Genomic DNA, 8,391 nt, shown 5'->3' with positions numbered 1-8,391 from the left:
AATTGTGGATGGAGAGAAGAATTTGTGTTAAGTGAGGGAATGCTGTAGATACAATACTTGTGTGTGAAGTGATAAAAAAGAAATCAAGTTGTAAAAAAAAAACTAGAAAATATAAACAAAAATAGTAAGTGTTGACCATAAATATCAAATAACAGTTGAAGTTTTAAAAGAAGCTTTCATAAGATGCATAACATAGGATAAACATACTAAAATCTGTATACCTAAAAAAAATAATCTAGAAGGAGGACTCTGGCTAAGATAGTCAATCCCCATTCAGAACGGCAAAGGGGTTGGCATCAGAAGAGGGAGAAAACAGGGAACAGGACACTAGCCTACCACAGAGGGCCTCTGAAATGCTCTACCCTGCAGAGTATAAGAGCAGATGCTGAGACTTATAGCCAAACTTTGGTCAGAGTGCAGGGAATCTTATGAAAGAAGGGGAGATAGTAAGACCTGGAGAGGACAGGAGCTCCACAAGGAGAGCAACAGAACCAAAAAATCTGGGCACAGGGGTCTTTTCTGAGACTGATAGTCCAACCAAGAACCATGCATGGAGATAACCTAGAACTCCTGCACAGTTGTAGCCCGTGGCAGTTCAGTGTCCAAGTGTGTTCCATAGTAATGAGAAGAGGGACTGTCTCTGACATGAACTGATTGGCCTGCTCTTTTATCACCTCCTACTGAGGGGAGAACAGCTTTACCAGACAACAGAGGAAGACAATGCAACCAATCCTGATAAGACCTGATAGACTAGGATCAGAAGGAAGGGGAGGTGGATCTCCCTTATCAGTGGACTTGAGGAGGGACATAGGTGGAGAAGGGGGAAGGAGGGCAGGGTTGAGAGGGGAGGAGGGAGCTAGCTACAGGGGGGATACAAAGTGAATAAACTGTAATTAATAAACATAAAAATAGTGTTTATCTGAATGAGAAAGATTATCAGTGTTAAGATGTAGAGGTCTCACCCATTTCTAATATGTTTTCATTCATGTTTTCTAACAAGTTTGATGTCTTTACAACAGAGAAATGTAAATCAGCCATTACAGAAACCTGAACACACACACACAAACAATTCAGATACTTTCTTTATAACTGAATAAAATTCTAGTTTCTTTTAAATAAGCTCATATGTCTTCCAATTCTACCTAAAATGTGCACATTTGTATCACTGTCAATGTAAACTTACTAGATTCATATACAAAATAATTTTAAGTGTAGAGGCATGGATAAATATCCTGATATTTTTTTCATGGACAAAAACAATTTTGTGGAAACTATGGAACAAAAATAATATTTTGTAAATAATTACATCAGATTTCATTTATGATAAGTTGTAAAATTTAGCAAAAAAAGAAAATAGTCTGTATAAACATAATAACAAGGACCCACCTGCCTCTCCTATGCCTGCATGGAGACTGTGATCCTGAATTACTACATCTGACTCCCATTTCTCCATTTCTTCTGTTAATTCAAGTGAGAAAAAAATGCTAATTACTTACTGTCACTTAACATAAAGAGAAAAGGTTCTCGCTTTTGCAGACCACTGTGAACTGTCTACAATTACCTTGTAAATACTCGTCCTAGATTTCTTTTTTTTTCTAATCTGATGTTGTATTACTCAAAAAAATACAAATGTCTGTTAACACAAGGTACACAAGATGGGGTTCCAGCAAAAGAATTCTAAAAGCCTTAGAGAAACAACATGTTGTTCAGATCTACTCAGAAGAGCATCACGGAGAGGTACTTACAGAAATATCTGTGAGTCAGTGATAACTGCATCTCAGAATAGTTCCACCACAATAAGTGGACCACTGGAGAATGCTGCTGCGCTGGAGTCCTGATCTCTTTGTACTTTTTACCCCCTATATACTCTAGAAAATTGCCCTAAGGCCACTCACAGATGTAACAGGAAGGAAATAAGTTATCAAACCATAGATATTTGCCCAATGACCTACATCAGATAATGTCAACAGCATCATCGGTATTATCATGCTAAAGCCAAGTTGACTTCATGGTCCACCATGGTCCTGTCAGACCACGTGCAAATTGCTAATCTTTGTCACATCTCTGCTTCCCCCAACTCTTGCATCATTCTATAACCTTTTGTACCCTTCCCACCTCGGGAGGCAGTGAAGATAGATACGTGACTTTTTCCTGAACACTGGACGACCATGTCACAGCATTATTCAAATAATTACACAAGGAAAGAAGAATAATTTGTGTGTCTAGTCGGAACCCTTAAAAGGTAGATTTTTCTCTTGCTCATATTAGAATGCAAATGGCTGGTTCCCTCCTTTAGGTTGGCCTTTAATCAAATCACAAAGTTAAAGCTGAATGCCAGAACTATTGTACCAGAATGATGTGGGTAGACATGTCTTGCCATGCTTGTTCCTAGCATTAGCACTTAGTGCCTTTTCCTCCTGGAGACAGTCGGGCAGAAGAAGATGCCCTCGTTCCCATTCAATGGATTCCACAATATATCTAACACTAGTCTTAACAGCAGTGAATGCTATGTCGAACCTTGGGGACCTTACACCCTATTTACTCTAAGCATTAACATTTTATTAAAAAAAACAGCTTGTAATTGTTGGGAATGACTTTTAATGTATGATTGAATAAAATCTTATCAATTATTTAACCACTGCCTTCATTTATTAACTCATCAGTTGTCTTATTATTCACTATCAAGTGAGTAAGACTTTTAGAGGTCAGATTTACAAGTATATTGGGAAACTGTCAGCATAGTCCCTGAATCATGAATGTCTAAAATGGTATCTGGATTTTGGATTTCTGTGAGTGCTAAATAAATCCTTCTAAGTGCTAAATAGAGTATGATCTGGTCCAATTCTCATATCTTTCCACTCTTCCAAAAAGAAAATCTAGGCCTACACTTTATAATGTATCTATAGTTAACAATTATTCTTCAGGAGTGCTTGTATTTGATTCAGCTCATGCCTTGCTATGGCCCCACCAGGCGTGCTAGGTGTAGTTCACATACGTTTCCCACAGACAGTTCTCTACTTCTGGCTCTTAGCTGTCCCTCTTTAAAGTAGCTGTACATCTGAAGTAAGTATTCTCTGGTAGGGCCTGGGACTGGATGAGCAACCTCTTCATAGACAAAATTCTGGGACAACAAAGGCTGTTTAACAGTTCTTTATCCTCAGGCAAAAGTCTTCCATTGAACACTGTGTAGCTGATGTCCTGCTGAACACTCTTGTGAAATATCCCTATGTTCAGGACAGAATTGTAAGCAATGCACTCTTTGAGGAAAGGATCACTGTCCACACATAAGACAAACTCAGCTTTGTTCATCTTCACTTCTCTGTACTTATCCATTCATGGTTGCTTGTAGTCCATAGGATTTGGAGTTGAGAATGTATCTCTGATTAGATGACACTTAGGACAGTTTAGGTGGTTGTTGTATCCTTTTTTTAAAGTTACCATCAGTGTATATACTGTATCCTAAGTAATTTTTAAATAATTCATACTGTAGAATTTCATTTTCCATAAATGTGATGATTCCAGGCTTCTTTTTGTATAATAAAAGAAGTGGTATCTATATGTGTATATAAATATATATGTATGTATGTATGTATAAGTGTACTTGGCCCTTTTGTTTAAGGAATTTTCATATAATTTAAATTTAAATAAAATTTAAAAATACCAAAAAAAAGATGTAGCCATTTTAATTAAAATTTTGAAAATGAAAAAAATGTACTAAATTAAATTTGTTTTTTTCTCTTGATAAACTTCTAAATAAGACAAATAATCTAATATAGTTTCAGATCAAAAATTTCATTTTTTCATTCAGTAATGTGATTTTGGCAATTATAAATTTAGGAAATCCAGAGCTATCAAATACTTTTACCATAACAACCCAGTAAATTGCTTGGTCACTGACCAATGTCTCTGCATATCAATCTTTCTTCTTCTATTTAAAAATTTAATTTTTTTATTAATTGTAGTTTATTCAATTTGTATCCCAGCTGTAGCCCCACCCCTCATCCCCTCCCAATCACAATCGCCTCTCTCTTCTCCTCCTATGTCCCACCCTGAGTCCAGTGATAGGGGAGATCCTCCTCTTCTTCCATCTGACCCTGGTCTATCAGGTCTCATCAGGGCTAGCTGCATTATCTTCCTCTGTGGCCTAGTAAGGCTGTCCCTCCCTCAGGGGAGGTGATCAAACAGCCAGCTCCTCAGTTCAGTCCCTGTTCCCATTACTATGGAACCCACTTAGTCACTTGAATAGAAAACCTAGAAATAAACCCACACTCTTATAGATAACTCATTTTGAAAATGATGCCGAAATCATACAATGGAAAAAAGATAACATCTTCAACAAATGGTGCTGGTCTAACTGGAAGTCCACATGTAGCAGAATGCAAATAGACCGATATCTATCACCCTTCACAAAATTAAATTCCAAGTGGATCAAAGACCTCAACATAAAACCAGACACACAAAACCTGTTAGAAAAAAAAAATTAGGGAAGAACCTTGACCTCATTGTCACAGGACACAACTTCCTGAAGAGAACACCAACAGCTCAGGTTCTAAGGTGTACAATTAATAAATTGGAACTTGGGAAACTGAAAAAGCTTCTGTAAAGGGCAATCTCATCAGAACAACAAATAGCATACAGACTGGGAAAAGATCTTCACCACAGCTACATCTGATAGAGGGCTAATATCTATATCTGTATCTATCTATCTATATATATATATATATATAGAGAGAGAGAGAGAAATCAAGAAATTAAACACCAACAAACCATATAACCCAATTAAAAATGGGGTACAGAGCTAAGCAGAGAATTCTCAACAGAGAAATATAGAATATCAGAGATCAAAATCTCAAGTGACAACACATGCTGGAGAGGATGTAGAGAAAGGGAAACCCTTCTCCAATGCTGGTCAGAGTGGAAAATTTTGCAGTCACTTTGGATATCAATTGGCACTCTCTCACAAAATTGGCAGTAGCTCTATCTCAAGATATAGCTATACTACTCCTGGGCATATACCCAAATGTGTCCCACCATTCCATAAGGACATTTGCTCAATTATGTTCATAATAGCTTTATTTGTAATTACCAGAATCTGGATACAACCTAGATGTCCTTCTACATAGGAATGAATGGAAAAATTGTGGTATATCCACACAATGGACTATTACTCAGCTATTAAAAACAAGGAAATCATAAAATCTGCAGACAAAGTATGGGAACTAGCAATGATCATCCTCAGTGAGGTAAAACAGGCCCAGAAAAATGCACATGGTATATACTAACAAATAAGTGGATTCTAGTAATATAGTAGAGAATAGACATATTGCAATGCACACACTCCAAAAAGATAAATAACAAGGAGGACCCAAGGGAAGAAGTATAAATCTCACTCTGGGAAGTAATTAGAATAGACAGAAGTAGTGGTTGAAGAGTGGCAACAATGTAGAAGTTGGAGAACAGAGAGAAACATGGTTGGAGACCAGATCTGTTGAGAGTAGGGGTAGGATGGCAGAAGGCCTACAGAGAAAAGAGAAATACTGGGTGGAGCCATCTTTGAGATAAGCTGCAAACTTAAACCATAATAGCCCTCTGGGTGGATATGAGGGGGAATCTACCTAAGACTCCTAGTAGCAGGGGCCATGGGAACTGAACATGACACCTTTTATCTACAATACTACTAGTGAATATTAGCAGTATAATATAGGATAGCTGTGTACAGACATAAAGAAGCCAATCAAAATGAAAGACCCTACTGAAGATGCTTAAACATTCAGAAGGGCAAATAAGATAGACACTAGATACGATGGAAAGAAGAAACCAGATGGGAGCCTAGTATAGAGGATCCTCTGAAATGATTCACCCAATGGGGCATCAAAGCAAATGGTGAGACAGAGGACCAATATTTCAGTAGAGTGCAGATAGTCTTTTGGAAGAAGAAAGGGGTGGGAACAGAAGGACAAGGAGACTACAGGAGCCCTACAAGGAGACCAACAAAACTAAAGATCTAAGCCCTAAGGGTCCTGCATAGACTGATGTACCAACAGAGGACCATGCATGGAGAGAGACACCCTGCTCAGATGTGGCTGATTGGCAGCTCAGTGTCCAGGTGGATCTCTGAGTGAGGGGAACAGACACTGCTCTATCATGAACTCAGTTAACTGTTCTCTGATCACTGCCCCTTATGATGCAGCCTTTCAAGGCCATGGAGGCAGTGGATCCAAGCAGTCCTAATGAGACTTAACAAGATGTGGGAAGATGGCAATAGTGGAACCCCCTCTCCCCTTTCAGGGAACTAGGAAAAGATTTGGAGGGAGAGGCAGGGAACTTGGGACTTGGAGAGTTGAGGGAGGGGGCTTCAATCAGAATATACAAAAAATAAATTGTGAAGAAAAAAATTAAAATGAAAAAAATATCCAAAGTTCACAGTGTCTTCTTTGAGTCAAGTAGTTTCTTAACTGTAATCTCCTGTAAAATAAAAATAAAAATTCAGATCACATACTTCCAACAAATCATGACATAGTATATACATTACCATTTCATAAGTTAAGGAAGATGAGGTAGTAATGAAATACTGGACCAAAAGAAGAAAACCACCTGGGCAAACTCCAAAATCTGTATCTCCATGTCTGATGTCAAATTGATGTTCAGATCTCCAACTGCTTTCCACTTTACTGACTGCAACACACTTCTTCTCTTGGGCTGGTTCCATTCCCTGTTAGCAGCTCTCCTTGGCAGATATCCCTAGTTCTGGCATCTCTAACATCTTGAGGTCTCCAAGGCAATCCAGGATTAACTGTTACATCTTCATAAAATGACCATTCCAGGCCTTTATGCAAGCTCAACTCTGACACACACCCAATCAGCATCTTTCCTTAGTAGTGGAGAGAGATTCCATAACCCCTATTTTCTATCCTTCATTCAAAACCCAAAACCACATAGCAGCAATTGCCAAGTTCTGCTGCTTATTGTATCTGTAACATGGCAGCCTCATTCAATTGTATCTTCACTTGCATTCTGGATTTGATGGTTTTCTTTATGGCTTAAGCTTGGCTGTCCTGGAAATTGCTCAGTGGACTCAGGCTGGCCTCTGTCTTCTGAGTACTGTAATTAAGGCATGCACCACAATGCCTGAACTAAACTCTTCCTTTATTCCTTTTCACAAGTTGGAAACTTAGGTGGGTGGGGTCTTTCTCGGAAGTCATCATTCCCTTTATTCTATTTCTTAAACTGTTTATCTCCTTGAACAAAAATGTAGCTCCATTTTACTTCCTGGTGCCCCTTTTCTCCTCAATCTGGACATTTTGTATTTTTATTTTCTCGGCTTGCTCTTATTCCTTATAAATCTTCATAGAAGTGAACACTAATAACTACATTAGAGTGTCCATAATAGGCTGCATTGATATTTCCTCTTCCAATGGAAGCAATCCAAAACTCTTTAATTTAGTCTCAGGCAGATTCTTTGTACAAGAGCAAAATACAGCCACATTCTGAGCCAAAATATCACAAGAACCGTCTCTAGACCACATACACATGAAATAGTCTCAATAGGACCTCAAAGCCCACCTCCACACCTCCTCCAGCAAGACCACATGTGCTAATAGTGCCAGTTTAAATGGGCCAAGCATTGACAGACATAAATCTATGGTGGCCATTTCTATTCAAATGAATACATATTATTTAATTTTTACATGTTAGTTTTTTAGATGTATGTAATCCATTCTGATTACTTTCACCCTTTGCATTCCTTCAGTGTGCTTTTTGATTTTGAGGAGGTTGGAATTAAGATTGTTTGAGTCTCAAAAAAGAAAAAGAAGAATTTGTACTTTGGATTTAAGTTTTTATTTTTGTTTTTGTTTTTTATTAAATACAGTTTATTCAATTTGTATCCCGGCTGTAGCCCCATGCCTCATCCCCACCCAATCCCACCCTCCCTCAGTCTTCTTCTCTTATGCCCCTACTCCAGTCCAGTGATAGGGACTGTCCTCCTCCCCTTCCAACTGAACTTAGTCTGTCAGGTCTCATCAGGACTGGGTTCATTGTCTTCCTCTGTGGACTGGTATGGCTGCTCCCCCCTCAGGGGGAGGTGATCAAAGAACCTGCCCCTGAGTTCATGTCAGAGAAAGTCCCTGTTCTCATTACTAGAGAACCTCTTGGACACTGAGCTGCCATGGGCTATATCTGCGGAGGGGTTCTAGATTATCTCCATGCATGGTCCTTGTTTAGAGTATCAGTCTCACAAAAGACCCCTGTACCCAGATTTTTGGTTCTGTTGCTCTCTTTGTGGAACTCCTGTCCCCTCCAGGTCTTTCTTTATCCCCCTTTTTTTCATAAGATACACTGTACTATGCCCAAAGTTTGGCTTTGAGTCTCAGCATATGTTTTGATACCCTG

Source organism: Meriones unguiculatus, chromosome X (assembly GCF_030254825.1).
Source record: "Meriones unguiculatus strain TT.TT164.6M chromosome X, Bangor_MerUng_6.1, whole genome shotgun sequence".
Taxonomy (NCBI): domain Eukaryota; kingdom Metazoa; phylum Chordata; class Mammalia; order Rodentia; family Muridae; genus Meriones; species Meriones unguiculatus.
The sequence above is the reverse complement of the archived record's forward strand: the minus strand, read 5'-3'. Positions refer to the sequence as shown.